Source organism: Pristiophorus japonicus, unplaced genomic scaffold (assembly GCF_044704955.1).
Source record: "Pristiophorus japonicus isolate sPriJap1 unplaced genomic scaffold, sPriJap1.hap1 HAP1_SCAFFOLD_66, whole genome shotgun sequence".
NCBI classification, from domain to species: domain Eukaryota; kingdom Metazoa; phylum Chordata; class Chondrichthyes; family Pristiophoridae; genus Pristiophorus; species Pristiophorus japonicus.
Genome location: NW_027254572.1, coordinates 2401639 through 2427829, shown reverse-complemented (window position 1 = coordinate 2427829; position 26191 = coordinate 2401639). Strand labels below are relative to the sequence as shown.

At 43.2% G+C, this 26191-nt stretch overlaps 1 pseudogene; it reads left to right on the top strand.

Moving 5' to 3' along the window:
• Nucleotides 1-24181: 24181 nt before the first annotated feature.
• Nucleotides 24182-24557, top strand: LOC139255897 (histone H2A-III-like; annotated as a pseudogene).
• Nucleotides 24558-26191: the final 1634 nt, after the last annotated feature.

Below are 26191 nucleotides of genomic sequence, written 5' to 3'. Positions count from 1 at the left end.
CGGGAGGGTTTCTAAATCATCCTGACCCGGGGCAGTTGCTTCTCGTGAGGGGGCAGCGATCCCCCGCATTGAGATCGACCCTGGATCTGTTGTTCCAGCGCCAGGCATTTCTTTTCCCACTCTATATTTTTCCTTTGTGCCTGGTTTAATTGTTTACTTTTTTCATCCATTTTCTTTTTAAACTCATTAACCTGTTCCATTAGTCCTGCTAACTGATGCACCAATAATACTCCGGCTTTTTTAGTTTTATCTTTCTTTTGTTTAACTATCCAACTTCGCTGTTGTTCTAACGTCTGGGATACATCCCAAACGTCCTTTTGCATTTTCTTGATTAAGATCTGTCGATCGGTCATATAGGAATTAATTAACGACCCGGGCGGCCCGCGTTTTACATTCCCTTCCTTACCTTCCATGTTCGCCAGGCTCGGACGTTTCCCTTTGTTCCTGGATTACTCACGACCACGACTACTCTGTGGGGACTCTTTTTCTTCGCAACAAAGCTAGCGTGTTTCCTTATCACAGGAGTTTTTCGGCTCTAGTTTGGAGTGATCAGTTCCCTTCCGCACCGACCTTATTAACCAAAGGGAAAAATCAAACTGTTAGTCTGCCTCTTCCCGCTATCTACTTACTCGTATCTTATACACTATCCCGTCGTGCCCGTACACCTCTCTTTTCAGTCTCGAACACCAGATTCCAGATACTGTCTTAAATGATCACGTCTGATCAGAGAGTATCCAGTCATGACGCCATTTTGTTGTGGAAAAATATTTCCGAGACTGTATAATATATAAAGAGAGGTTTATTAAATCGGAGACAAAGCTTTGGGAGAAGTGTTACAGACTCCTGTCTCTGAACCACGACTCAAATTGGTATCTGCAGTGAAGTTATTTTATCTTACAAATTACGTCACTTTACAACACATGCTTTAGCACTGCAAAGCTTTGACTATCGAAGGCTAATCTTTTGATATAACACATCCTCCATTGTGACAGGGCAGTATAAACAAGTGCAGGCTTTTGACACCGGTATAATCAAACATACTCAGCACTTAACTCTTCAGTGTTCTTTATCTTACTTTCCTATCTCCATTAACTCAAGGCCATTATACCTTGAAGTTTAACTGTTGAAAGCACAATGCATCAGTATTATCTCTTACAAAATTCATTTAAAGGGGAAAATTAAAAAAATGTTGGCAAGTATATGTCCAAAAATCCGATCCAACAGCCTGGATGATGTGGAATCGGTATTGTTCGAGCTGCGGAATTTAAAGGGCAGAAAACGCTAGTAGGAGTAGTGTATAAACCACCAAATGATAGTAGTGAGGTTGGGGACAGCATCAAATAAGAAATAAGGGATATGTGCAATATAGGTATGGCAATAATCATGGCGACTTTAATCACCATATTACTTGGGCTAAGCTAACTGGTAGCAATGCGGTGGAGGAGCATTTCCTCGAGTGTATTAGGGATGGTTTATGAGATCAATATGTCGAGGAACCAACCAGGGAGCTAGGCATCCTAGACTGGGTGATGTGTAATGAGAAGGGACTAAACTTGTTGTGCGAGGCCCCTTGGTGAAAAGTGAACATAATTTGGTAGAATTCGTTATTAAGACGGAGAGTGACAAAATTAATTCGGAAACTAAGGTCCTGAACTTAAGGAAAGGTAACTTCGACGGTATGAGGCGTGAATTGGCTAGAATAGACTGGCAAACGACACTCAAAGGGGAGACGCTGGATAAGCAATGGCAAAGATTTAAAGATCACATGGATGAACTTCAGCAAATGTATATCCCTGTCTGGAGTAAAGATAAAACTGGGAAGGTGGCTCAACCATAGCTAACAATGGAAATTAAGGATAGTGTTAAAGCCAAGAAAGAGGCATGTAAATTGGCTAGAAAAAGCAAAAAACCTGAGGACTGGAGAAGTTTAGAATTCGACAGAGGAGGACTTAGGGTTTAATTAAGAGGGGGAACAAACACTTCGAGAGGAAGCTTGCAGGGAATATAAAAACTGACTGCAAAAGCTTCTCTAAATATGTGAAAAAAAATAAGATTAGTAAAGCCAAACGTAGGATCCTTGCAGTCGGATTCAGTTGAATTTATAATGGGGAACAAAGAAATGGAGGACCAATTGAACAAATACTTCGATTCTGTCTTCACGAAGGAAGAAACAAATAACCGTCTGAAGGTACTAGGGACAGTGGGTCGAGTGAGAAGGAGGAACTGAAGGATATCCTTATTGGGCGGGAAATTGTGTTCTGAAAATTCATGCGATTGAAGGCCGATAATTCCGATGGGCCTGTCGTCTGCATTCCAGAATGCTCAAGGATGTATCTCAAGAAATAGTGGATGCATTGGTCATCATTTTACAACAGTCGATCGACTCTGGTACAGCTCCTATGGACTGGAAGGTAGGTAATTTACCATCACTTTTTAACAAAGGAGGGAGAGAGAAAACAGGTAATTATAGACCGGTTCACTTGACATCAGTAGTGGGGAAAATGTTGGAATCGATCATGAAGGATGAAATAGCAACGCATTTGGAAAGCGGTGACAGGATCGGATCAGGTCAGCATTGATTTATGAAAGGGATAGCGTGATTGACGAATCTTCTCGAAATTTGTGAGGATGCAACTAGTAGAGTGGACAAGGGAGAACCAGTGGATGTGGTGTATTTGGACATTCAGAAAGCTTTTGCCAAGGTCCGGCACGAGAGATTGTTGTGCAAAATCAAAGCACATTGTATTGGAGGTAATATACTGAGGTGGAGAGGGAACTGGTTGGCAGATAGGAAGCAGAGATCGGGATAAACGAGTCCTTTTCAGAATGGCAGGCAGTGACCACTGGAATGCCGCAGGGCTCAGTGCTGGGACCCCAGCTCTTTGCAATATACATTACCGATTTGGATGAAGGAATAGAGTGTAATATCTCCAAGTTTGCAGATGACATTAAACTGGGTGGCGGTGTGAGCAGTGCGTAGGACGCTAAGACACTGCAGGGTGACTTGGACAGGTTAAGTTAGTGTTCAAATGCATGGCAGATGCAGTATAATGTGGATAAAATTGAGGTTATCCATTTTTGGGCAAAAACACGAAGGCAGAATTTTATCTGAATGGCGGCACACTCGGAAAAGGAAAGGTGCAACGTCTCATGTCATGGTTCATCAGTCACTGAAAGTGTGCACGCAGGTACAGCAGGCGATAAAGAATGCAAATGGTATGTCGGCATTCATAGCGAGGGGATTTGAAAATAGATGCTGGGAGGTCTTACTGCAGTTGTCCAGGGCCTTAGTGAGGCCTCATCTTGTGTTTAGTGTCTGAGGAATGATGTTCTTCCTCTTGAGGGAATGCAGCGTACGTTCAGCAGACTGATTCCAGGGATGGCTGGACTGTCATATGAGGAGAGACTGGATCAACTGGGCCTTTAGTCACTGGAGTTTAGAAGGATGAGAGAAGATCTCATAGAAACATATTAGATTCTGACGGGACTGGACAGGTTTGATGCGGGAAGAATGTTCCCGATGTTGGGGAAGTCCAGAAACAGTGAACATAGTATTAGGATAAGGGGTAGACCATTTAGGACTGAGACGAGGAGAACCTTCTTCACTCAGAGAGTTGTTAACCTGTGGAATTCCCTGCCGCAGAGCGTTGTTGATGCCAATTCACTGGATATATTCAAAAGGGATTTAGATATGGCTCTTACGGTTCAGGGGATCAAGATGTATGGAGATAAATCAGGAAATGGCTACTGAAGGATTGATCAGCCATGATCTTATTGAATGGCGGTGCAGGCTCGAAGGACCGAATGGCCTACTCCTGCACATATTTCCTCTGTTTCTATGTTTATATGTAACAGGATGTGGATCACGCGGTCAGAATGAGCTCGTCGCCAACACGACAGGAAATGGGAATCATCAGGGTATTCATGGTAATAAATTTACTGTTAAATTACATATATAGGTCAGGTGAATGTGGAGGGATGCAGTCACAGTTTAATCTGAAACAGAGATCTGGTGCATTTAGGGCAATAGAACAACTGTTCAGTTATAAATCATATAAAGGTAATTGCAGAGAAATAGAGTCATTGTCTAATTAGAAATAGAGGACTGGGGAATTTAGCGGAAAACTGTGAGAGTTTAAATAGAATGGGAGGACTGGGGAATTAAGGGCAACATAGTAAGTTTGTAATTAGAAATAGAGGACTGAGGAATTTAGGGAACACTGTGAGTGTTTAATGAGAATTAGAGGGCCGGTGAATTTTGGAGAACACAGTGCATGTTTAAGTAGAAATAGAGGTCTGGAGAATTTAGGGGAACACAGTGAGAGTTACATTTGAATTAGAGGACTGGGAAATTTGGGAGAACACAGTGAGTGTTTAATTAGAATTAAGAACAAAGGAACATAAGAAATTGGAACAGGAGTAGGCCATACAGCCCCTGGAGCCTGCGCCGCCGTTTAATATGATCATGGCTGTTCCGATCATGGATTCAGCACCAGTCCCTGCCCGCTCCCCATAACCCCTTATTCACTTAACGTTTAAGAAACTGTCTATCTCTGTCTTACATTTATTCAATGACCCAGCTTCCACAGCTCTCTGAGGCAGCGAATTCTACAAATTTACAACCTTCTGCAAGAAGAAAATTGTCCTCATCTCAGCCGTGAATGGTTGGCCCCGTAGTCTAAGATTATGCCCCCTTGTTCTAGTTTCCACTATCAGTAGAAACATCCTCTCTGCATCCACCTTGTCAATCCCACTCATAATCTTATACGTTTCGATAAGATCACCTCTCATTCAGCATTTAATACAAATGTCGATCTAGCAATTTTTTTGCAGACGGCAGATGTAATCATGCATGCAGTATGCATATCTTTTACGGTGGATAGTCATGTATGTTGTGTTGTGTTGCGTATTAATAACATTAATGATAATAATAAAATATCTGTCTGTAATCTATGTATCTCTATCTGTAACAATACCTGACAATGATCTTACGCCATGATATGCCGTTGTCACCTTTTGCAGAAAAAACTTTCATAGAACAGGGATGAGCAGCGGAGCACGGGTGACGGCCCAGCAGATCTATGTCCCCTCACCGATCTCGAGGAGCCGGTGCTGGCACTTCTGGAGTTCCACAATCGTTTGCCCACCTGTACTGCTTCAGAACCTGTCGTCAGGCCACGTGAGTAAACTATAAACCATTGGGTGATTAAAAGTCAATTGATGCCTCATATATCCATAAAATATATCATTGATGATTTATCGATGCAATGTTATGTAATATTATGTTATGTAATGTACTGTTATGTAATTAATGATGGGATCATGAAAGTTATTGTAATGCTAATTTTGTACGATCATGATGTTCATCAAACGTGAAGTCTGTCATCATTCTTACAACATTAGAGCTGCTCTCATGCACATGGCTGTGTAGCATTTGGATTCCGATGTGACCCAAGCACCGCCTTCTCCTCTAATTACCTCTTTTTTGTCTTCTAGTTCAACCAAGGGTGTAGGCCTTGGAAATCGAACCACCACTTCAAACAATGGAGCCGGTCTAACTTATTTCTGGGTTCGTGGAGCCCTGAATCCCCCCCGTTCTGCTGCGGGTCCTACTCTCCACTGAGGAAAGTGAGGAGGTCAAGGAGGAGCCTGCAGCAGCCGTAGCTTCCAGTGTTCCTGGCCACGTACTCCTCGAACGAGGAGTTAGCGGGGCCAAGTGCTTTGCCAAAGGGTGCCTCCAGTGATTCACGGCCGGTGATGAGCACGCGGCGGTTGGTTCAGCGCAGTCAAACTGCTCCACGAACAGGAGATCTTGCGTGTACAGGGTTAACTTGTCCTGGAGAAGCGTTGAGTTATGTTAAGAGCTCCTCCAGGCAATTGGTGGAATATCTCAGCAGATGGCCACCCTATCCACGAAAGTGAACGATAAAATTACACAGACAGCGGTGGCCCTGGAGATAATAGCCAGGGACACTGGTGCCAGAGTGCTATCATTGGTCCCGGAATCCGGCACTGCTCCCCAAGGTGCCGCACCCCCATTGCCAGAGACTCTTGCGAGCCAGAGGAAGTTGTTGCATCTGGCTCGGAGGATATTTCCACAGAAATGTCCTCTCCACCATCATCACCTTGGTGTTGGTAGGTGAAAGGAAAGAGGTGCTGATGAGACGCGGAAAGTGAAGGAGGGGCGTGGCCGTAAGGATGGAGGGAATGTGTTTTGTTATACGTAAATATTGTTGTCTGTGAGGTGGGGTGTCTGGTTCGGTTTACTTTTAGTTGATTAAATTGTTCCTGTTTTTAAATGTTTCATTGTTGGGATGGTTTGAGAGAGAGTGGGTTAAGAAGTCTTTTTTATTAAAATCTTTTGTTACTGTATTGCTAAAACGTTAAAATGTTGAAAGTTTGGTTTGAGGTGGGGGAGTGGGTACTGTTGTGTTGTGTTGTATTGTGTTATGTTTTATTAAAAAAAAATATATCGTTAAACGTATTTATAAAAACTTAACTTAACATTGTTGTGCATTGTATTCAGCTACTTGTAGCGTTAAACTCCGGCGATTCCTTACCATGAAAGGTTAACATCAAACGTAACGGTACGTGTCACAAACTTAACGCAAAACTTTCATTTATGCGCTGCAGACATAACACGTTCAGCTGTCTAGTCACAACGGGCCCTTTCCCACGTTCCAGAGGAGAGTGAGGGCATGGTTTCAACATCAGCCTGAGTGTCTTCCCGAGGTCATCGTCCACCTCATCTTCATCATCTTCTCTTCTCACCGAGGTGGATCGGCAGTCCCATTTAGCAATTCTTATCCCTACCTGGTAGCCAAATTATGCAGCATGCAGCACACCACAATTAATTGAGCAAACTACTCAGAGTATTATTGCAATTCGTCTCCTGAATAGTCCAGGCATCTGGAGTGTTGCTTTAGCATTCCACTTGTCTTTTCGACGACATTTTGTGTGGCGATGTCGCTTTCATGTTATCACCTCTCGGCTTCTGTCTGCGGCTTACGCAGGGGAGTCCATCAGTCAGCTGGTAAGGCCATATCCTTTATCACCAGCATCCAACCGTGACTTATGGCTGACTCATAATCAGGTCAGGCAAAGTACTATCACGCAAGATGAGTGCATCGGGGATGCTGCCTGGAAATGTTGCATTGAATGCCAGGATTATTTCCTTGTGGTCAACAACGAGATGCACATTCAGGGAGTGGGCTCCCTTTGTGTTCAGAAACACCTCTGCATCCTGAAATGGTGCTCGCATAGCGATGTGCGGGCTGTGTATTCCTCCCTGTAACTTGGGGAAGTTTGCTATTCTGGAGAAATCCAAAGCCCCTCAGTCTGTGCCACCCTGGTCAAAAAGAAGCGTATCAGGTCCATCCTTTGAGCGGAAAGGGCTTCAGTAACCTATCGAAAGCAGCAATGCGTGGCATACTGAGAGATATCGCAAATTTCTCCTGCTGATGCCTGAAAGGAGCCAGATGCATAGTAGGAAAGTGCCGCAGTAACCATGACCTCAAAGGGCAGCACGGTCATGATGGTGGTGTTAGGCTGCAGATCTCCTTGATGATCTGGCATATCCCAGCGATGACCTCTTTTGGAATCATACTCTCCTAAGGCACGTGTTCACCGACACGTTCAGGTAAGACCGTTTCTCTCTGGAAGTGCGACGGGTGCACGTTCTCCTCCTCCTCCTGCCACGTCCTTAATTGGGGAAATAATGCTCTTCAATTTCCCTTCTTTCACCTCTAGTCTGCAGCATGTGAGTAGTCATCAATACAGGCTGAGACATTTCAGGCCCCATTACAATTACTATTAGACTATTCTTCAGAAATAATACATTTTCATCCGAAATTTCATAAATTATTGTAAATTCGTCCACAGTATTATAAGATGTTTCTTAAATTTTGATATTCACCTTAAAATAACTCACAGATTAAATCAATGCTCTCCAGAAATTGAAGCAGCCTTTTTTCGAAAAGTCCATCCATTTACGAAATGGATTCCATGCCGCTGGGTTAAGATCAGGTGAATGCAGCTTTTTTTCAGCGTTTTTTTGGGCTAACGTTAGGCTGGGCGGTTTATGGGCGTTAGTTTCCATTAAAATCTGTTTTCTGGATGTTGACGTCATAAACATATGGACGAGTGGTTAAATTAAATGTCGGCGTTAACTTGATTCTAAAACTAATGCTGGCGATAAATGGGTGATAAATAGGCGATAGATGGACGTTAGTTTTCATTTCTGGGTAAATGGGAGATAACCGGGTGTTATAACATCTCAGCGTTTAAATGGGTGGTAAATGATCGGTAGCGGGGAGAAACTAATGGAAATTCTAGCATTGATATATTAAACAAACAGCAAGGGACCTAGTACTGAGCCCTGCCGAACCCCACTGGAAACAATCTTCCAGTCACAAAAACACACCAATCATTTGCCTTTGCGTCCTGCCACTGGGACAATTATGGGTCCAACTTGACACTTTCCCTTGGATCCGATGATTTTTATTTTTCTTCCATGTGGGAGTTTGCTGCAAGCAATGATTCAAATCCATTCAGACTACATCAAACAAACTGTCTTCCCCGAACCTCCTTGTTACCACCTCAAAAAATGCAATCATGTTAGTTCGACATGAGTTTCCCTTAACAAATCCATGCTGTCTGTCCTTGATTAATCCGTGCCATTACATATGATGATTAATACTGTCGCTCAGACTTTTTCCAATAATTTCCCCACGGTCTAGTTCAGGGTCACACAGCTTGAATTACTCGGTGAACCCCTTTCTTCATTTTAAACAATGGTCCAGTGTTAGCAAACCGCCAGTCCTCTGGCACCACACTTTATTCCATAGCGGATTGGAAAGTGATGGCCACAGCCTCCGCTATTTTCTCCATTGATTATCTTAATAGCCTCGGTTACATTTCTTTCGAGCCCAGTGAAGTCTCTTCTTTCAAAAATGCTAAAAAAAAACTTAACATTTCCACTCTCACTACATTTATCTAATCTAATAATTCACACACCAACCCTTAACTACAATTTCTGCATCGTGTCCCTTGTGAAGGCAGATACACATTTTTCTTTGAGGAACATTCCCACTTCTTCCAAATCAATACACATGTTACTTTTTTGGTCTCTAATAGGCCATACATTTTCTGTAGGTAGGCTTTTGCCCTTCATGTATTTATAAAATATCTTTCTGTTTTCCTTGATTTCACTTGCCAATATTTTGTCATAGTTCTGTAATTTTGTTTTTAATTCCATTTACCGCTTGGCTTTCTGTTGTATTTAGATTTCTGTATCTGACTTAAGCTTCCCTTTTTTGTCTCATTTTATTAATTGACATCCAGGAGGCTCTTGATGTTGAGGTCCACACTTTATCTTGAAAGAAACATATTTGCTCTGAAACCTCTCTATCTCTTCCTTGAATGCCTCACACTACTCCGGCACTGATTTACCTTCAGTAGTTGTTTCCAGTCCACATTCGATAAATCACAGCTCACCAAATTAAAATTGGCCTTTCTCCAATTGAAACTTGTAAATCCTAGTCTATCTGTCTCCTTTAAGATAAATACAATAAATTTTACTGAATTATGATCAATGCCACCAACATATTCTCACCCACCTATACAACTTAATTCATTAAACCTAAGATCAGGATTTCACCCTCTGTTGTTTGTCTTGCTAAGTACAGGCTCAAAATGCTGAGCTCAATATATTTTATGAATAACGCGCCCTCTATACCGTTCACACTAATTATATGCCAATTATTCCCTTGGAATTTAACGTTGGTGGCAATGCAAAGCGTTCAGCACTGGCCACAAGTATCTAGCGACCTCTGTGTCGAGAATTTCGGGTGCTACGACGTGTAATACATATCAGCGGATATAAGTGGGTATTCCCTAGATTTTTTAATTCTTTCCAGGATGTGGTTATCGCTGGCAAATCCAGCATCCATTGTCCATCGCCTAATTACCCTTGAGAATGTGGTGGTGAAATGCCTTCATTAATTGCGGCAATCCTTGTGGTAACAGTACTGTTTGAGAGGGATTTACAGAATGTTTACTCAGCAACGATGGAGCATCGGCAAAATATTACCATGTCAGGTTGATGTGTAGCCTCGTGTGGCTTTTCCAAGTGATGCTGTTCCCATGCGCCTGCTGCCCTTGACCATCTCGCTGGTCGAGGTTGCATGGTTTCGGTGGTGCTGCTGAAGAATCCTTGGCGAGTTGCTGCAGTAAATCTTGCAGATGGTACACACTGCAGCCACGGTGCACTCATGTTGCAGGGAGTGAATCTTTCAGCTGGTGGATGCTTTGTTCATCAAGCGGGCTGCTTTGTACTGGATGGTGCCGAGCTTTTTGAGTGTTGTTGAAGGTGCACTCAGTCAGGCAAGTGGAGAGTACTCCATCATGATCCTGACATGTGCATTGTAGATGGTTGAAAATCTGAGTGTGGAGTTGAGACACTCGCCGAGATTACCCGGACTCCGACCTGCTCTTGTTGCCACATTATTTATGAGCTGGCCAGGTTAATTTTCTAGTCAATGGTGACCCCAGGATTTGTTAGTCGGGGATTCGGCGATGGTAATGCTGTTGATTATCAAGGGAAGGTGGTTAGAATCTCGATTGTTGGAGGTTGACATTGCCTGCCACTTATGTGATGCGAAAGGCCAGTCTGGCAGCTATGACCAAGTAGATCTCGGCCAGCACGGTCAATGGTGGTGCGATTGAGCCACTCTTGTTGATGGTCATTCATGTCCCATTCCCAGATTACGTTCTGTGCCCTGCTTCTTCCAAGTGGTGTTCAACATGAAGAAGAGCTGATTCTTCACCTGAGGGAAGGCGGTAATTGCTAATCAGCAGAACGTTTTCTTTCCATTATTTGACCTTATGGCGTTCATTTTGTATCTAGCTACACTGTGAACGTATTGGACACAGTCACACACACGTAGTCATTACAAAGATGGAATTTCCGGGAAATTAAATGGAAAGTGGGGTGTGCAAAATTAGCTCAGTAACAACATCAAAGCATGGTGTTGGGTGGATGTTTTTCAGATTGTGAGGGGGTTTTCCGTGCTGATACAAGGTGCCAATTTTGGCTCCATTACTCCATGCAATTATTATAAACACCTGGAATAAGTTGTAAAGAGCGGAATTCAAAACTTTACAGATAATACAAAATTTGGCACAGTAGTAGGTAGTGATGTGGCTAGTTATAGGCTTTGAGCTGATTGAGACAGGATGTTGAACTGGGCAGAAGCATGGGAGATGGAGTTCATCGTAGAGGAGTATGAAGCGATACCCCTTCGGAGCACTAATATGGAAAGTCAGTATAGTATAAATGGCAGGAATTAGAAAATTGTGGATGAGCAGAGAGATCTTGGTGTCCATATCCACAAATCCTGGCACTTAACCTGGCTGACCAACATTTTTCTCCTCGATCATTCAAAAACATTCCAGCTGAATATTTTTCACACTGATCAGCATCAGCCTCCAGACGATTACCCCAATATAACCCAGCATCTCTGATCAGGACCAGGAAACAGGAGATTAGCTGCAATATTTTCCTCCGTAACTGATCAGGAACTGGAGATTGCCCCAATACATCACAACATCACTGAACAGGAGCAGGACCCAGGGGATTTCCTTAACATTTCCCAGCATCAATTATCAGAGCAGGACCCAGGGGGTTGCCCCAAAATAAAGCAACCTCACTGATCAGGATCAGGACCCAGGGGATTGCCCCAATATATCCCAGCATCACTGATCAGGAGCAGGACCCCGTTGATTGTCCCAATATTTTCCAGCCTCACTGATCATTAGCAGGACACAGGGGATTGCCCAAATGTATACCAGCATCACTGATCAGGAGCAGGACCCAGGGAATTTCCCCAATATATACCAGCATCACTGATCAGGAGCAAGACACAGGCAAAAGAGATTTTCTTTGTCTCAAACAAATTAAAATTCTGGATTCCTACAATGGCAGTTTGTTAAATTTGAAATTTGAGTTCCGCAACAGACAGCGCATCCCTTTTAAACAGACACAGAATGCCCAGGTTCTGATAACACACCATTTTAAACAGGCAGAGATTGCTCCCAGACAAACAGAACAGCCCGTTAAAAGGGATACGGAGGCAAAATTAATAAAAACACAAAATTCTGTCAAACTCAGCAGGTCGTGCAGATTCCTTGGATCTCAAGGAACAACTCAATTTTACGAACAGTCGGATGATCAATCCGATCTTTTAGGAAAATGTTTAAGATTACAGACTTCATCAACAAGGACAGGACCTGAAAAGAATAGACAGCGACAAAGGACAAAGTTGTTGGTCTGTGATGCAGTGGAATGCAGGATTGATTGAATAATAAATGGGAAAATGGAGGTGGGTGCTAATCGGGCAATAAATAATCAAAGTAGGCTCCAGAGGAGATATTACTGGAGCACCGAACATCCATGTTTGTCGAGCTAATTCCAATGATTTTGGAGCTAGTTCCCCTGTTTCTGGAATTCATTCCTGTATTTATGGTGATCCCATTCATACTGTTTTTGGAGCTAATCCCATTGTTCTGGGGCTATTTCACTTATGATGCGCTCTTCTTCTTTCCCTGCCACAGGAACAGCTAATGTGCCTGTGTATATGGCAAATCGTATCTTGTTAATCCTAATCCTTCTGTTTCTGGAGCTACATCCGCTGTTTCGGGAGCTAATACTTTAGTTTCCGGAGCTAATTCCACTGTTCATTTCGCTGCTAATTGCCCAGTCTGTGGTGCTTCTAATTGCTCTGTTTCGAGCAACTTCCCCTGAAGTTAATCACCTTGTTTCTCTAGCTGGAATGTCCTCTGTTTCTGGAGCATCTGATTCTCCCTCTTTCTGGAGCTAATCAACATTTTTCTGGACATAATTCACTACTTTCTGGAGCTCCAAATTCCGAAGTTTCTGGAGCACTTAAGTCCCTAGTTTATGGAGTTAAGTCCAACATTTCTGGAGCTAATTCCCCAGTTTCTGGAATTCATTCCTGCAATTAAGGATATCCCTTTCACCCTGTTTCTGGAGCTAATCCCTTTGTTCCTGAAATAATTCTAGCTTTCATGGAACTCCTAATTTCCCTCTCAGCAGCTCTTAATTACTCTGTTCCTGGAGATAATTCCCTTGTTTCTGGAGCTCATCTGGAGTACCTAATGTCCCAGCTTGTGGATCTCGTAATGCATCTGTTTCTGGAGGGATCACCCCTGATTCTGTTGCTACTTGAACAGTTTCTGAGCTAATACATTTTTTCTGGGAAAAATTCCTGTGCAGTTCCTAATTTCCTTTTTTCCGAAGCTCCAAATTGTGCTGTTTATGAAGCACATAATTGTACTTTTTACGAATCTATTAGTTTGCTGATATATATGGCTCCGAAACGACCTGATTATGTTGCGCTCTCCTAAATACCCCGCAACATGAACACGAAAATGCAAATTTTCTGGAGGTAACTCTCCTCTTTTTAAACGTAATTCCCCTATTTCTGGATCTAATTGCGATGGACTATGATTATTCATGTGTTCCCGGAGCTCACTTCCCCTGTTTCTGCAGCTCAGCATTGCCCTGTTTCTGGTTTGAATTCCACTGTTTCTGGAGCTTCTAATTTACCAGTTTCTGTAAATCCTACTGTTGATCTTTCAAGACCTAATTCACCAGTTTCTAGATCTAATTCCTGTGTTTCTGGCGGTCATTCCCTTGTTTCAGCGCTAACTCCCGTGTTCCTGGAGCTCGAACTTTCCCTCTTTCTGCGACTCCTAATTTCCCAGTACCTGGAGGGAATTCCCCTGTTTCTGTAACTAATTGAACTGTTTATGGAACTAAAAAAAGGAGGGAGAGAATACCGGAAATTATAGCCCGCTTAGCCTGACATCAGTGGTGGGGAAAATGTTGGAATCAATTCTTAAAAATGAAATAGCAGCACATTTGGAAAGCAGTGACAGGATCGGTCCAAGTAAGCATGTATTTATGAAGGGGAAATCACTCTCGACATTATTTGAGGTTGTAACTAGTAGAGTGGACAAGGGAGAACCAGTGGATGTGCTGTATTTGGGATTTAAAAAGGCTTTGACAAGGTCTCACACAAGAGGTTGGTGTGCAAAATTAAGGCACATGATATTGGGGGTAATGTACTGACGTGGATAGAGAACTGGTTGGCAGACAAAAATCAGAGAATCGGGACAAACAGGTCTTTTTCAAATGGCAGGCAGTGACTAGTGGCTTGCCGCAGGGCTCAGTGCTGGTACCACAGCTCTTTACATTATACATTCATGATTTAGATGAAGGAATTGAGTGAAATACTTCCAAGTTTGCACATGACACTAAACTGGGTGACGGTGTGAACTGTGAGGAGGACGCTAAGTGGCTGTAGGGTGACTTAAACAGGTTAGATGAGTGGGCAAGTGCATGGCAGATGCAGTGTAATGTGGATAAATGTGAGATTATCCACCTTGCTGGCAAAAGCACAAAGGCAGGATATTATTTGAATGGCGGCAGATTAGGAAAAGAGAAGGTGCAACGAGACCTGGGTGAGATGGTACATCAATCATTGAAAATTGACATGCAGATAGAGCTGGCTGTGAATAATGCAAATGGTATGTTGGCCTTCATAGCTAGGCGATTTGTGTATTGGAGTAGGGAGGTCTTACTGCAGTTGTACAGGGCCTTGTTGAGGCCTCACCTGGAATATTGTGTTCAATTTTATTCCTGATCAGAGGAAGGACATTCTTGCTATTGAGGGAGTGCAGTGAAGGTTCACCAGACTGATTCCCGCGATGGCAGGACTGACATATGAGGAGAGACTAGATCGACAAGGCTTATATTCACTAGAATTTAGAAGCATGAGATGGGATCTCAAACAAACATATACAATTCTGACTGGACTGGACTGGTTAGATGCTGAAAGAATGTTCCCGATGTTGGCAAAGTCTAGAAGCAGGAGACAGAGTCGAAGGGTAAGGGGTACGCCATTTAGGACTGAAATGAGGAGAAACGTCTTCACTCAGAGCGTTGTTAAACTGTGTAATTCTCTAGCACAGAGAGTTGTTGAAGCCAGTTAATTGCATATATTCAAGAGGGAGTTTGATACGGCCCTTACGGCGTATGGAGAGAAAGCAGGAAAGGGCAACTTAGGTAAAAGATTAGCCATTATCTTATTGAATGGTGGTGCATGCTCGACGAGCCGAATGACCAACTCCTGCACCTATTTTCTATGTTTCTTTGATTTTAATACCTTTGCTTCAGGACAAAAATCCATAGCTTCTGGAAGTCCTATTTCCCCTCTTTCTGGAGATTCTGAGATGTTTGTGGCGCTCCGAATTGTCCTTTTTCCGGAGCTCCAAATTGCGATGTTGATGAAGCACCTAATTGTTCTATTTAAGTGTCTATTAGGTTTGTATATATATCTGCGAAATGTCCTGTTAATGGTGCGCTCTCCTAAATCCCCTGCTGCAGCGACAGATAAGTCACCTCTTTCTAGAGCTAACTCTGCTCTTTCTAACCGCAATTCCCCTGCTCTGGAGCTAATTCCAATGTTCCTGGAGCGGCTAATTTCCCAATCTGTGGAGCTCCAATTCCTCTATTTCGGGAACAATCTCCCCTGTTCCTGGAGCTAATCTCCTTTTATCTGCCGCTGAAAAGTCCTCTGATTCTTGAGCACAAGATTCTCCCTCTTTATGGAGCTAATCGCGATTCTTCTGGACATAATCCCCCTCTTTCTGGAGCTCCTAATTCCGGTATTTCTGAAGCACTTAATTCCCCACTCTGTGGAGTGTATCGCAATATTTCTGCAGCTATTTCCCCGGTTTATGGAATTAATTCCTGTAATAAAGGATATCCAATTTCCCCTGTTCTTGGAGCTATTTCCCTTGTTCTGGGGTTAATTGCAATGTTCTTGGAGCTGCAAAAACCGATCGTATGGGAACTCCCAATGACGCTGTTGCTGGAGCTCCTAATTCCCCAGGTTATGCAGATCCTAGTTCCTAAGTTTCTGGAGCTCTTTCAGTTGTTTGTGGCGATCCTAGTTCCCCTGTCTCTGGGGCTAAACTTTGCGCTGAAAATGAAGCACCTAATTGTGATTTTTATGTAGCGAACATTTCAACCAGTATATTTAGCTCCGAATTATTTCGCTTATGGTGAGCTCTGCTAACGCCCCTGCTACAGGCATAGCTAGCTTTCCTGTTTCTTGAGCCAACTATTCTCTTTAATAAATGTAAATCTCTTGGTTCTGGAGCAACTTCCCCTGTACTGTTTTCCGTCTCTATGGAGCTCCTAATTGCCCAGTTTCTGCACCGCCCAATTCGGCAGTTCCTGTAACTCCCAATTCCCGAGTTTCTGGAGCTAATTCACCTGTTTCTGCAGCTGCTAATTCCCCTGCTCCTAGAGCTAATTCCTCTGTTTCTGAAGCTGCTAATTCCCCTGCTCCTAGAGCTATTTCCCCTGTTTCTGAAGCTCATGTTTTTCTGGAGTTCCTAATATCCCAGATTGTGGATCTCCTAATGCATCTGTTTCTGGAGGTAACTGCCCAGTTTCTGTTGTTAATTCTACTCTTTCTGGAGCTAATACCTTTTTTCCTGCGGAAAATTCATATGGAGCTCCTAATTTCACTTTATCTGGAGCTCTAAATTGCGCGGTTTGTGAAATATATAATTGTGCTTTTTACCTGTCTAGTAGACGACGATATAAATGGCTCCGAAATCCTGTTTATGGTGCGCTCTCCTAATTACCCCGCAACATGAAGACGAAAATGCAACTTTTCTGGAGCTAACTCTCCTGTTTTTAAATGTAATTCCCCTGTTTCTGGAGCTAATTGCACTGTACTGTGAATATTCCTGTGTTCCTGGAGTTGGCTTCCCCTGTTTCTGGAGCAAATTCCTCTGTTTCTGGAGCTGCGAATTTACCAGTTTCTGTAATTACTTCTTTTCATCTTTCAAGACCTAATTCAACAATTTCTAGATTTATGTCCCCTGTTTCCGTCGGTATGTCTCCAGTTTCTGCGCTAAATCCTGTGTTTCTGGAACTTCTACTTCCATTCTTACTGCGAGTCCTAATTTTCCTGTTTCTGGAGGGAATTCCCATTTTTCTGCCGCAAATAACCTATTTCTGGACCTAATACCTTTAGCTTCTGGAGAAAAATATAGTTTCTGGAAGTCATAGTTCCCCTCTTTCTGGAGATTCTGAGTTGTTTGTGGATCTCCTCATTGTCCTTTTTCTGCAGCTCCAAGTTGCGCTGATAATGAAGCATCTAATTGTCCTATTTATCTCTCTACTAGTTATATATATGTATATATATATATACATATATATATATATATATATATATATCTGAAGTGTCCTGTTTATGTGCGCTCCCCTAAATCGTCTGCTGTCACATCTTTCTGGAGCTTAATCTGCTCTTTCTAACCCCAATCCCTCTGTTTCTGGAGCTAATTCCACAGTTTCTGGAGCTAATTCCAAGGTTTGTGTGGCTGCTAATTTCCCAGTCCGTGGAGCTCATAATTCCTCTGTTACTGGAGCAAATTACCCTATTCGTGCAGCAAATCACCTTTTACATGAAGCTGAAATGTCCTCTGCTTCTGGAGCATCTAATTCTCTCTGTTTCTGTATATCATCGCGATATTCCTGGACATAATTCCCCTCTCTCTGGAGCTCCTAATTCCGCGGTTTATGGAGCCCTTAATTCCCCAGTTTGTGGAGTTAACTCCAATATTTCTGGAGCTAATTCCCCGGTTTCTGGAATTAATTCTGGTAACTAAGCATATTCCATTTGCCATTTCGGGAGCTTTTTCCCTTGTTCCGGGTTTAGATTCAATTATCTTGGAGCTGCTAAATCCCATCTTATGGGAGCTGCCAATGCCGCTGTAGCTGGAGCACCTACTACCTCAGGTTATGCAGGTCCGAGTTTCCCTTTTTCTGGAGATAATTCACTTAATTGTGGAGACGCTAATTCCCCTGTATCTGGAGCTTCAAATTGCGCTGTATATGAAATACCGAATTGGGCTTTTTATGTGGCTACCATTTCCCTGATATATTTAGCTTCGAATTATTCTGCTTATGCTGCGCTCTCCTAATTCCACCGCTACAGAAATAGATAGTTTACCTGTTTCATGAGCCAATGCTTCTCTTTCTCAATGTAATTGCTTTTTACTGGAGCAACTTTCGCTGTACTGAATAAAATTCCATGTTTCTGGAGCTCCTAATTCACCAGTTTCTCCAGTGCCTAATTTGGCAGTTTGTGTAACTCCTAATTCTCCTCTTTGAAAACCTTATTCCCCTGTTTCTGGAGCTAATACCCATGTTCCCGAACTAAAATCCAGTCATACAGGAGCTCCTAATTCCCCTCTCTGCAGCTCCTAATTCCCCTGTTCCTGGAGATAATTCAGCTGTTTCAGGAGCTCATGTCTTTCTGGAGCTCCTGATATCCAGATTGTGATCTACTTTCTGGAGACAATTCCCCGGTTTCTGTTGCTAACTCAACTGTTTCTGGAGATAACCTTTGTTTCTGGGGAAACTTATTCTGGAGTTCTTAATTTCCCTTTTTCTGAAGCTCCAAATTGTGCAGTTTATGAAGCACATTATTATCCGTTCCTTTTAATGTCTAGTAGTTTGCCGATATATATGGCTAGGAAGTGTCCTGTTTATGGTGCGCTCTCCTAATTACCCTGCAACATGAAATGTAAATTCATCTTTTATGGAAATAACTCTCCTCTTTCTAAAAGTAATTCCCCCGTCTCTGGAGCTAATTGGACTGTACTTTGATTATTGATGTTTTCCTGGAGCACGTTTCCCCTGTTTCTGCACCTCCACATTGCCCTGTTCTGGAGCGAATTCCACTGTTCTGGAGTTTCTAATTTAACCGTTTCTATAACTCCTACTATTCATCTTTCCAGACCTATTTCCACAGTTTCTAGACCGAATTCCCCTGTGTCTGGCGCTAATTCTTTTGTTTGTGTGCTAATTCCCGTGTTCCTGTAGCTCCTACTTTTCCTTTTTATGGGACTCCAAATTCCCTCTTCCTGGATGGAATTCCCCTCTTTCTGGAGCGAATTCAGCTGTTTCTGGAGTAAATACCTTTGTTTCTGGAGAAGTTTCCATAGTTTCTGGAGGTCCTCTTTCTGGAGATATTTCAGCTGTTTGTGGTGCTCCTAATTCCCCTGTTACTGGAGCTCCAGTTTGCACTGTTTATGAAGCAACTAATTGTCCTTGTTACCTGTCTACTCGTTTGCCGATATAGCTCCGATTTGTCCAGTTTATGTTGCGCTGTTCTAAATCCTCTGCTGCAGGGACAGCTAAGGTTATTCTTCCTAGAGCTTACTCTGCTCTTTCTAACCCCACGCCCCTGTTTCTGGAGCTAATTTCGCTGTTTCTGGAGCTAATTCTAATATTCCTGAGACTGCTAATTTCCCAATCTGTGGAGCTCCTAATTCCTGTGTTACTGCAGCAACTTTCCCTGTTCCTGTAGCAAATTACCTTGCAACTGTAGCTGAAATGTCCTCTCTTTCTGGAGAAATTAATTCTGTCTCTTTCTGTATATAATCGCGATACTTCTGGACATAACTCCACTCTCTTTGGAGCTCCTAATTCTGGTGTTTCTGAAGCACTTAATTTCCCAGCACTTGATAACCCATTACCCCTGTTTTTGCAGCTATTTCCCTTGTTCAGGGGTTAGTTTCAATGTTCTTGGAGATGCTAGATCCCATCTTGTGGTAGCTCCGAATGCCGCTGTTGCTGGAGCTCCTACTACCCCAGGTTATGCAGGTCATGGTTCCCCTCTTTCTGGAGCTAATTCACTTATTTGAGGAGATCCTAATTCCTCTGTTTCTGGGGTTTCAAATTGCGCTTTTAATGAATCACCTAATTGTGCTTTTTATGTGGTTACCATCTCCCGATATATTTAGCTCCGCATTATTCTGCTTACCGTGCGTTATCCTAATTCCCTTGCGACTGGAGTAGCTAGGTGCGTATTTCTTGAGCCAAAGCTTCTCTTTCGAAATGTAAATCTCTTTTTTCTGGAGCTACTTCCGTTGTACTGATCAAATTTCCGTGTTTCTGGAGCTCCTAATTCCCAAGTTTCTCCAGTGCCCAATTCGGCATTTTCTGTAACTCCTAATTCTCATCTTTCTCGATCTAATTTCCCCGTATCTGGAGCTGATGCCCTTGTTTCTGAACTAATTCCAGTATTCCTCGAGCTCCTAATTCCCCTCTCTGCAGCTCCTAATTCCCCTGTTCCTGGAGATAATTCCCCTGTTTCTACGCTAATTCCCGTGTTCCTGGAGCTACTACTTCCCTCTTTCTGCGATTCCTAATTTCCCTGCTTCTGGAGCGAATTCCACAGATTCTGGAGCGTCTACTTTACCAGTGTCTGTAACTCCTACTTTTCTTCTTTCAAGACCTAATTCCACAGTGTCTAAACTTAATTGCACTCTTTCTGTCGCTATTTCCCTTGTTTTTGCGTTAATTCCCGTGTCCTGGAGCTCCTACGTTCCCACTTTCTGCGACTCCTAATTTCCCTGTTCCTGGAGGGAATTATCCTGTTTATATAGCTAATTCAACTGTTTCTGGAGCTAATATCTATGTTTCCGGAGAAAATTCGACAGTGTTTGGAATTCCTAGTTCTCCATTTTCTGGAGATTCTGAGTTGGCTGTGGAGCTCCTAATTGTCCTTTTTCTGGAGCTCCAAATTGCGCTGTTGTTGAAGCAACGTCCCCTGTTCCGGGAACTAATCACCTTGTATCTGCAGCTGAAAAGTCCTCTGTTTCTGGAGCGCCGTATTTTCGATCTTTCTGGGGATAATCACCATATTTCTGGACACAATCCCTCTCTTTCTAGAGCTCTTAATTCCGTTGATTCTAGAGCAATTCATTCCCCAATTTGTAGAGTTAACTCCACTATTTCTGGAGCTAATTCCTCCGGTTCTTTAGTATAAGTAAGGATATCCCAATACCCCTGTTTCTGCAGCTATTTCTCTTGTTCCGCGGTTGGATTCAGTTTTCTTGGAGCTGCTAAATCCCATCTTATGGGAGCTCCCAATGCCGCTGTTGCTGGAGCTCCGACTACCCCAGGTTAAGCAGGTCCGAGTTTCCCTGTTTCTGGAGCGAATTCAGTTCTCCTGTTTCTGGAGCTTGAAATTGCGCTGTTCATGAAAGACTTAATTGTGCTTTTTATGTGGCTCCCATTTCCCCGATATATTTAGCTCTGAATTATTCTGCTTATGGTGCACTCTCCTAATTCCCCTGCTCCATGAATAGTTAGTTTTCCTGTTTCGTGAGCCAACTCTTCTCTTTCAAAATGTAATTCCTTTGTTTCTAGAGCTACTTCCTTTATTCTAAACAAATTCCCCTGTTTCTGGAGCTCCTAATTCCCCAGTTTCTCCAGCGCCTAATTCGGCAGTTTCTGTAACTATAATTCTCATCTTTCTAGACCTAATCCCCCTATTTCTGAAGCTAATGCCCTTGTTTCTGAACTATTTCAGGTATTATCGTACTGTTAATCACCTTCTCTGCAGCTCCGAGTTCCCCTGTTCCTGGAGCTAATTCCACTGTTTCTGGAGCTCATGTTTTTCACATCACAGATTGTGGATCCCCTAATGTATCTATTTCTGGAGGTAACTCCCCTATTTCTGTTGTTAATTCAACATTTTCTGGAGCTAACCTTTTTTTCTTGGGAAAATTCATCTGGACCTCCTAATTTCCCTTTTTCGGGAGCTCCAAATTGTGCGGTTTATAAAGCACATAATTGTACATGTCGAGCAGTTTGCTGATATGTATTGTTCTGTTTATGGTGCGCTCTCATAATTACCCTGCAATATGAACGGAAAATTCACGTTTCCTGAAGGTAACTATCCTCTTTCTAAGCGCAGTTTCTCTATTTCTGGAGATAATTGCGGTACTATAATCATTCCTGTGGTGTTCCTGGAACTCACTTCCCCTGTTGCTGCAGCACCCCATTGCCCTGTTTCTGTAGCGATTTCCACTGTTTCTGGAGCTGCAAATTTACCAGTTTCTGTAACTCCTACTTTTCATCTTTCAGGACCCAATTCTAGTTTTTGGCTAACTTCCCCTGTTTCTGGAGCTAAAACCTTTAGTTGTGGAGAAAATTACACAGTTTTTGGAAGTCCAAGTTCACCTCTTTCTGCAGATATTGAGTTGTTTGTGGAGCTCATAATTGTCCTTTTTCTGGAGCTCCACAGTGCGCTGTTTATGAAGTACCTAATTGTGCCTTTTATGTGGCTACGATTTCCAGGATATATTTAGCTTTGAATTATTCTACTTATGGTGCGCTCTCCTAATTCCCCTGCTATAGAAATAGCTAGTTTACCTGTTTCTTGAGCCTAATTACCCTCTCTGCAGCTCCCAATTCCCCTATTCCTGGAGCTAATTCCCCTTTTCTGGAGCTGATGTTTTTTTTTGATATACTAATATCCCAGATTGTGGATCTCCCAATGCATCTGTTTTTGGAGGTAACCCCCCTCTTGCTGTTTGTAATTCAACGGTTTCCCGAGCTAATACCTTTTTTCTGGGAAAAATTCCTGTGAAGCTCCAGAATTCCATTTTTCTGGAGCTCCACATTGTGCGGTTTATGAAGCACATAATTGTCTTTTTGACGAGTCTAGTAGTTTGCCGATATATATGGTTCCGAATTTTCCTACTTGTGGTTCGCTCACTGTGTGGGTTCAGTGACTGGGGTCAGGGCTCAGTGAGTGGGATCATTGAATGGGCTCAGTGAGTGGGGTCAGGTGTCAATGAGTGAGGTCAGTGATTGGGGTCAGTGATTGGGCTCAGTGAGTGGGCTCATGGCTCAGTGAGTGGGATCAGTGAGTGAGCTCAGTGAGTGGGCTCAGTGATTGGGCTCAACAAGCATAATCAGTGAGAAGGCTCTGTGAGGGTGGTCAATGAGATGGCTCAGTGAGTGGGATCAGTGAGTGGGTTCAGTGAGTTTTCTCAGAGAGTGGGCTTCAAAGCCATGGATATCATGAACTCGGTTGTGAACGATATTTTGGATCGCATTGCGGGTGAGGCTTCCCGCCTGGCCCAATACAACAAGCGCCGTACCATCAGCTCCCGGGTGATCCGGACCACCATGCGCCTGCTGCTACCCGGGGAGCTGGCCAAGCACGCAGTGTCGGAAGGGGCAAAGGCGGTGACCATGTCCACCAGCTCCAAGTATAACTGCGCGCTGTCCTGAGAGATCAAACCCAAACACAACGGCTCTTTTAAGAGCCACCCACAACCTCTCTGAACAAGCTGCACAAACGCATCTGCATTTGGACTCAATTTACTGCAATTATTTTTTGAATAACTTTGTGCGAACCTTTGCAGTCCCAGCTACATATTTAGTTTTAAATTCTCAGATAACCGATTGTACTGTCTGCTTTGACGTAAACTACAAACACGGTCCCTGGTCGCTCTTTCCCATTACTCTTTTACACCGCCTGATGACGAATTTGAAGCTTGTTTTAGGGTGAGACTCAGACTTTGGCCACCTCATTCTCTCTCAAGCCCTTTTCAATTTAAAAGAAAATTCTAGTTAGGAGTCCAACAGTTTATTAACCCTGGAGTCCGAGCGTAATAACCCAGTTAAAACCTGGAGTCCGAGCGTAACAAACGGGAAAGTTTGAACACTCTGTCCCTCTTCACTTTTCACAAAGGGACTCCCAGTTCTGGTCTCACTGCCGCCTTTGCGCTGGATCGGTCGATAATCTATGAATCCCGAATTTTACAAAGATTGAGCTGGAATGTATCCCTTTACAGAATCAGTGGGGAATGATTCTCGCACATTACAGATAGTTAAAAATGAACCGGAATTTAATCCTGATTGTAAAAGCCTGGAACTTGCAATGGAAATATGGATTAAGACGAAAGGAAACAAAAAATGTTTGGATATATTTGGCTAATGGTGAAGTTATTTTCATAATCCGCAATTTTAACAATTATTTGCTGTATTTTATCAATTTCTAAATCGTTAGAGGACTGACTGTTGAGAACAGTCATTTCCACCCAGGTTTCATTGGCGGGCTAAACAGGCTGCGATTGGTCATTAGAAAGAACAAAGAAATTCCTCACAGAGCAACCAATCACAATGTCGCTCTCTGCATTCCTCGAGATAGTATAAGAAGGGCAGATCTGGAAACAGTTTCTCATTCTTTCTCTGAACGTGTGGATTAAGTAAATGTCTGGAAGAGGAAAAAAGCGGCGGTAAAGCTCGGGCCAAGGCCAAGTCTCGCTCCTCCCGGGCCGGACTGCAGTTCCCTGTGAGCCGTGTTCAAATGCTCCTGCAGAAGGGGAACTACGCAGAGCATGTGATTGCCGGAGCCACGGTCTACATGGTTGCTGTGCTCGAGAATCTGACCGCTGAAATCCTGGAGCTGGCCAGCAACCCGGCCCGCGACAAGACGAAGACTCATATCATACCCAGACACCTGCAGCTGGCCATCCGCAACGACCAGGAGCTCAAAAAGCAGCTGTGAAAGGTGGCCATCGCTCAGGGCAGGATGCTGCCTAATATCCAGGCTGTGCTGCTGCCCAAGAAAACCAAGTGCATGTAAAGCGGACAGGGTTGAATCTATTAACCCAAAGGATCTTTTCAGAGACACACACATTATCTATGAAAGGGCTGATTACAGTTCTATGGGTCGCAGTTTCCCGGTTCTAATTTAATATTAAATGTCTGTAATTAAGCTGGGAGTTTGCTGATCAAAAACGAGCCTCAGACATTCTCAGTTAAGAGCATGAACATCTCGAAGTCCAGATCACCAACCAGTGCCGCATGTATGGTGTTAGCTAATATTCAGATCAGTGAATCAATGTGGATAGGGACTGGCTTCAGAAAAATACAAATCAGGTGGAACCTGAACGTGAGACCACCAATCATTCAAAACGTTGTTGGGAGAGTTGAATATGAACGGATGATAAGAGCCGAGTATAAAGGAAATGAACGGTTGATGGGCTCACCGTATCTTATTGGGACAATAATTCCATAGGGAGAGGTTGAAACATCCTGAACACATTGTTCCATGCAGATTTTTCCCCTTTTCATTTTTATACAGGATAGAAACATTGAAACATAGAAAATAGGTGCAGGAGTGGGACATTCGGCCCTTCGAGCCTGCACCGCCATTCAATTAGTTCATGGCTAAACATGTAATCCCATTCCTGTTTCTCGCCAGACCCCTTGCTTCACCTTGTAGTAAGGACTACATCTAACTCGTTTATGAATATATTTAGTGAATTGGTCTCAACATCTTTCTGTGGTAGAGAATTCCACAGGTTCACCACTGTCTGGGTGAAGAAGTTTCTCCTGATCTCCATCCTTAATGGCTGACCCGTTAGACTGTGACCCCTAGTTCTGGACTTCCCCAACATTGGGAACATTTTTCCTGCGTCTAACCTGTCTAAATCCGTCAGAATTTTAAACGTTTCTGTGAGATACCCTCTCATTTCTCTGAACTCCAGTGAATAAAAGCCCAGTTGCTCCAGGCATTCTTGGTATGTCAGTCCCGCCATCCCGGGAATCAGTCTGGTGAACCTTCGCTGCACTCCCTCAATAGCAAGAATGTCCTTCCTCAAGTTAGGAGACCAAAACTGTGCACAATACTCCAGGTGTGGCCTCACCAAAGCCCTGTACAACTGTAGTAACACATCCCTACCTCTGTACTCAAATCCCCTCGCTATGAAGACCAACATGCCATTTGCCTTCTTAACTGCCTGCTGTAACAGCGTGCCAACCTTCAATGACTGATGTACCATGACACCCAGATCTCGTTGCACCTCCACTTATCCTAATCTGTCACCATTCAGATAATAATCTGTCTCTCTGTTTTTACAACCAAAGTGGATAACCTCACATTTATCCACATTATACTTCATCTGCCATGCATTTGCCCACTCACCTATCCTATCCAAGCCGCTCTGCAGCCTCATAGCATCCTCCTCGCAGCTTACACTGCCACCCAACTTAGTGTCATCCGCAAATTTGGTGATACTACATTTAATCCCCTCGTCTAAATCATTAATGTACAATGTAAACAGCTGGAGCCGCAGCACAGATCCTTGCGGTACACCACTAGTCACTGCCTGCCATTCTGAAAAGTACGCATTTACTCCTACTCTTTGCTTCCTGTCTGCCAACCAGTTCTCAATGTCAGCACACGACCCACAATCCCATGTGCTTTAACTTTGC